We start from the raw sequence: 6,593 nt of genomic DNA, 5'->3' as shown, positions 1-6,593 counted from the left end.
AATCTTGTCCATCCTCCAAAGCCACCAGTGAATGATCTTTCTGGACTATGCTATAGAAGAGACAGAGAGGATAAACAGATTTGAATAAGCAATCAACTGGACTTGTCGAACATTCACTGCACAAAGTGGAAGGAGGATGGATCAAAGACAGTAAGATGACTCCAGAGGTCAAGTCTCAGTGGCTATGAGCAGAGTGAGGACCTCACCCCAACAGGGAGACTCATTTAGTGGGGCCAGGGAAGGTCTCACAAAGATGAAACCAGACAGGAAACCAACTTTGTATGTGGGAAAGAGGAGAGAGATATATTTAGGCTGAGGGAACAACTTAAACAAAAGTTTTAATGGGGGTGGAAGTAGCTTACCATGTGCTGGAGTAGGGTGAACAGTATGGAGGAGAGTGGCAGGAGATGAGGTGGGTAAGAGCCGGGCCATGCTGGGTTTTGTTGGCCTTGGGGGTAAGAACATGAAATTAGGACACAGGCCAGGCATATAGGTTTTATTCTAAATGTAGTAGGGAGCCACTTGAGGGTTTTACACAAAAGAAGTGAGATGGTATGATTTATATTTTTAAAAGGTTACTCTGGCTGCCCTGTGAGGAGTGGTTTGCAGAATGGCAAGACTACAGGCAAGTCTAACAAGGAGGCTATTACAGCACTGCAGTCAAGAGATGATGGGGATGATATCATGGTGGCAGTGGAGATGGAGAGAAGGAGAGAGAGCCCAGATGGATTGTGAAAGCAGAAATAATGACTCAACTTGCTGACGGATTGATTGGATGTAGGAGTTGAGAGAGAGGAAGATGCTTCAGGTGACGCTTTGATGACTAGCTTGCCATTCATGAGATAGGGAAGATTGAAAAAGGAGCCAGTCTGGGGAGTCTGATGAGGGTGGAAATGAATACTTCCGTTTGGGAGTTGTTGAGTTTGAGATACCTCTGAGACATCCAAGTGGAGATATAAAGTGAAGCAGGTAGTTGGAGAATGGAGGTTGGGCTAAGTATAAATTTAAAGGCATGGAAATGTTGAGCCTATGTAGGAAGAGAGTGTAGAAAAAAAGAAAAAGGGCCCAGAACCTGGCCCCAGGGAATTCCAACACTTAGAGATTGGTTGGAGGAGGACAGCCTTGAGCAAGGACCTCTCAGAAGTGGCAGTGGGAGAGGTAGTGGGGAAACCAGAAGCCTGTTATAATGTAAGAGTAGCTAAGAAAGACCATGTCATGAGGTGTTTCATAACTTCAGAGTTCAGTGCCAGCAAGTTTAAAGCTATAAATACAAACTTGAAATACCAGCAAATAAGTTATATGGCCTATATAAAAGCAGTTTAAATGCCTGTTAGTAAAATGACAAAACAGACAAAATTCTAGAACTTTGGAATTGGCATCAAATGGCTTCAGTTTAGAAGAGGATTGCCTTTTCTTCTTCTTTAACTTCCCAGAATAAAGTTACTCTTTATAATAATTAGAGAGCAAAGACTCCAAAGCAATCTTGCTACCTAATCATTAGGGATAATCTTTCCAAAAACTTTATTTTGTTACTTAAATACAACTGGCTACACAGTTTTGAGACCTTACTATGTGCCAGGTATGTTTCTCCAAACACTTGACATATGTTGTTTTTGTCTATTCTGATAGCCCTGTTGTGACTCTCATTATACAAAGGAAGTTACAGATGCACAGAAGTTTAAATAACTTGTTAAAAGTCATGCAAGGTCCAAGTGGTAGAACCCAGGAACTACTGATACCATTGCCCATGAGCTTAACAACTGTGCTAGGCTAGGCCGTGCTCATTTCAAAATAGAAAATAAAGATTTAAAAAAAAACAGTAATACATATTTAAAAACCAAAACCCAAGGGATAATCACTGCTAACATTTTGTTATATAACCTTTCACTTTATATCTCCTCTTATATCTATATTATGATAGCAGCTAACATTTATTAGACATATTACATGTACTATTCTGAAGTCCTTTGGCTAGTAAATGGTGAAGCTGAGATGTGAACCAGACAGCCTGGTTCTTCTTCAATCCCCATCCTATTTTTTTTTTTTTTTTTTTTGTAGAGACAGAGTCTTGCTCTTGCTCAGGCTGGTCTCAAACTCCTGACCTCAAGTGATCCCCCTGCCTCAGCCTCCCAAAGTGCTAGGATTACAGGCATGAGCCACCACACCTGGCCCAATCTCCCCCTCTTTCACACAAGCACATTATTTTTAGGTTTTCTCTTATTCTTGTTAATTTTCATATATAAATAAATTTACATATACATGCACATCTATATATTTTTTCCCCACGAAAACCCTAAATGTTGCTAATTTACAACCACAAGCCTCATAGAGATCATCAGAACTTAAGGACTTACTTAGATTATTAAAGATCCTTACAATATAGTTTTCATGGTTTTTTTTCAGAGATGAAGTCACACTGTGTTGCCCAGGCTTGAACTTCTGGGCTCAAGTGACCCTCCTGCCTCAGCCTCCCAAGTAGCTAAACATGCCACCATGCCTGGTTAATTTTTTAAAAAATATTTTTGTAGAGACAGGGTCTTGCTGTGTTGCCCAGGATGGTCTTGAACTCCTGACCTCAAGTGATCCTCCTGCCTTGGCCTCCCAAAGTGTTGGGATTATAGGCTGTGTACATGGCCACAGTTTTCACTTTAAAGTTAATTCATTATTAGGTGCTTTCCTGCAACTCTTAAATTTTAAATTTATTTTACTTTATTCATTCAACAAATATTTATTGATCACCCATTATGTGTACCAGACACCAGAAGAACAGCAATTTGTCTTCACAGATTATTACAGTGGGGATGACAGATATTAAATACATAATTATGGAATTAATTATTGTATTACAATTGTGCTGAGTGTCTCAGAGGAAAGGGATGCCGTGGAGCACATACCAGGGACAACTGACTAGTCTATTGGGGTCAGGAAAGGCTTTTCTGAGGATGTGACTGCAAGCAGAAATCTTAAGGAAGGGTTGAAATTAGGCAGATGAAGAGGACAAGAGGGAACAGCCCATGTGAAGGCCCTGTGATAGGAAGTAGCACGATTCTTTCAAGAAACAAAATTAAGGCCTCTGTGACTAGAATATAGTGCTAGCAAAAGCAATGAGGCTGATGGCAAAGGCAAATCTATTTTATGTTACTCCTGACAGATAACACTAAAAACTGGCCGTAAAAGTGGTGTTTACAACAAATGGATCACAACCAGTTACAAATTTCTTTGTTCCTTCTCCACTCCCATTGCCTCATGACTAGCCAAATAAATAAATAAATAAATAAGGCTTTCTAGGAGACCACATCTATTTGAAACTTACTTGACCAAAAAAACAAGACCCTGTTTTTTTAGTAAGCAGTCAATGTTCTCTTTAAGAAGTGCTTGCTTTGCCTTGTTAAGATAAATTTTATACATTCAATCATAATGATAAATGAGAAATCTATAGCCAAAACTACTAGTTATTCCCCGATAGATAGATATTTCTCCCTTTCTTCAATATTAATAGAATCCCTAATCTTTGACTAGGTATATGTCTACACAACACTTAAAAATCCACGTTTCCAGCCTCCCTTGCAATCCCAGATGTGGTCATGTGACTCTCTTAAAGACAACTGATAGGCACTTTCTTTCTCTTAGAGTGTGGTTGTAACAGTCACTATCTTAGAATACTAGGATGACCTTGACCTTGAATGATGGAACAGTCAGCTGAAAGGAGTCTGGAGTTTTGATGACTTCGTGGACATGGGCTCCTATGTCCTGGACTTCCTACGATGGATTTTTATAAAAGAGAGAAGTAAACTTTTATCTTGTTTAAGTTGCTGTTATTTTGTCTTTTACTAACAGTGGAACCTAATCTTAACTGAAATAACAGAATCAAAATAATTCAAATCCCAAAAGATTCAAGAACTATATATATGTATGTATACATAAAGGATTAGTACTGCTTAAAATGTAAGGTCCTCTATATTACTAAGTACAAAACAGACTACAAGTTATAAACTATTTTTCCTTTAAAAGCTCTTCCTTAAAAATCACTCCAAATGATTTTTATGTCCTCTCTACCCTTAAGATCCTAGGCTTCCTATATGTAGGACCATCTTGTTTCTCATCATAGGGGAGGCAGCAGAGTGTAGAGGTTAAAAAATTGGAGTCTAAGAATCTATCTGCCCAAATTTGAATCTTGATTTCCCTACTCCTTAACTATGTTATTTTGAGTAAATTGATTACCTAATATTTTTGAGTCTCAGTTTATTCTTTGTAAAAGGAGGATAATAATGATGTTCCCTACTTTATAGAATTGTCAGGTGGTTAACAGAAGGTAAATAAAAAGCATTACCAAAGTACCTGGCATGCAGCAAGCACTCAATTAATGCTAGATATAATTATACCTTCTAGGTGCTTAACAAAAACTTGTATAATAAGTTTTTATGAAAATATAGCCCAAGGAGATTGCTTATTTCCTAGGCATTAAAATAAAACCCCTATCCTTTTGACTGTCAGGAATAATCTAATGAATGTAATTAAAAATGAAAAAGTAAATTTAGTCTAAAATGAACAGTAGTGATTTCTAGCTTTAAGTTGGGATATCTCTTAGGGTCCCAGCAGAAAACAGATAACATACTCATTCAGATCACTTCAGGAGAGTTTATTTACAGAGGGACTCTTCACAGAGGTGTGAGTGGTATATAGGGGAATCGCAAGTAGTAGTAGTAGAAGTAGTAGTATTATAACCTGGGCTTAGTAACACTGGCTGTTTCTTCATGCTCCTCGAAGCCTAAAGGGACAAACAGACGGAGCAGTTATCAGACCCCAGAAGCAGAGAGTCCTGTAGTGGCTACCTTGAGAAGAGCAGTAACCTTCAGTTGAAGGGCATAGCCAGCCTGAGGTGACCTTGCACAACCCAGGATAATAATTATCCTGACTTCTCCATCCTTCCCCTCTTGCACAGGCTAAGGGCTCAGTCCCACAAGACTGCACCCTAGTTCAAATGCCAATGTGAGGTCTAGATACGGATATAGAGGTGGTGGCTCACACCTGTAATCCTAGCACTTTGGTAGGCTGAGGCAGGATGCTCCCTTGAGGCCAGGAGTTCAAGACCAGCCTGAGCAAGAGCAAGACCCCATCTCTATAAAAAAAATATAAAAATTACCCAGTGTTGTGGTGCGTGCCTGTAGTCCCAGCTACTCTGGAGACTGAGGCAGGAGGATCGCTTGAGCCCAGAAGTTTGAGATTATAGTGAGCTATGATGATGCCACCGCACTCTAGCCAGGGTAACAAAGTGGGACTCTGTCTCAAAAAAAAAAAAAAAAAGATATAGAGGTTGTGTGTGTTATATTCTCAAACTCAACTGGAAAATAGTACTAGTAGATGGATTTGATTTACTTCCTCACACATATATATATAGTTTGTGTGTGTGTGCATGTGTGTGTATCCGATGTTTTTATTTAAGTACTTAGAATGTATTAGATTTCCTTTGTGGCCTATTAGATTATTTTGTGATTATAATTTTCAAAATTTTTATTACAAAAAATTTCAAACATACACAAAATTAGAATGAATAGCATGATAAACCACCATGTACTTCTCATTCAGTTTCAACTTTTATCAACCCATGGCCAATTTTATTTTATCTGTATTCCCACCTTCTCCTATGTTATTAATATTTTGAAGCAAATCCTAAGTAGCCTACAATTTCATGTACAAATATCTCAGTAAGAAATACTAAAAGGTAAGGACTCCTTTCTTCTAACATAACCACAATATCATTACATAATTTTAAAAAATTAACAATGATTATTTAACATTGTCAAATTTCCATTCAACATGCAACTTTCCAAATGGCTCATAAATGTCATATTTTCTATTTATTAGGCATGTTTTAATCAGAATCCAAATTAGATCCACACATTTCCATTGCTTAATATCACTTTTAAGTTTCTTTAATTTATAAGTTCCTCCTACATTTATCTCTCTTTTTTTTCCTTGCATGTATTTTTTAAAGAAACCAGGTTGTTTGCCCTGAAGATATCCCCACAGTCTGGACTTTGCAGAGTATATCCTTACAGAAGACTTTAACATGTTCCCAGGTCTTTTGTATTTTCTGTAATTTGTGATTGCAATTTAAACTTGTCATTAGATAGCTAATTTAGACTTGTGATTCTATGTTGAAAGGTATAAAATAGTGTAGTAGGTTTGGAAGCATTATTAGAATTTTAATAGAAGAGTCACCATATTTAATTTTTTTTAATTTATAAGAATTATTTAGGTACTTGGGAATATTTATCAATCAGAAAATTGAAAGGCTGGTAAAGAAAATTGAATATGTAAAATTTATAAATGCAGTTTAAATGTGTAAATGTATTTATTTAATTTACTCAAGTATGATTTTAGTTACTAGTCCTATAAGTAGAATAACAAGAACTATAAATCAAACTTGAAAGCTTGAGGAAAAACTAGACTTTACTGTTACTTCAATAAATTTCATGTTAATTAAAAACTAATCCATGAATAATCTTCTTGTACAGGAAAGCTGTGTCAAAGACAACAAAACACATCAACTTAAAAGACGGTTTTGCCCTCATCTCTCAAAAATCACACTC

The sequence above is a fragment of the Eulemur rufifrons genome, chromosome 16, assembly GCF_041146395.1.
Source record: "Eulemur rufifrons isolate Redbay chromosome 16, OSU_ERuf_1, whole genome shotgun sequence".
Taxonomy (NCBI): Eukaryota; Metazoa; Chordata; class Mammalia; order Primates; family Lemuridae; genus Eulemur; species Eulemur rufifrons.
This window is presented reverse-complemented; position numbering follows the sequence as displayed.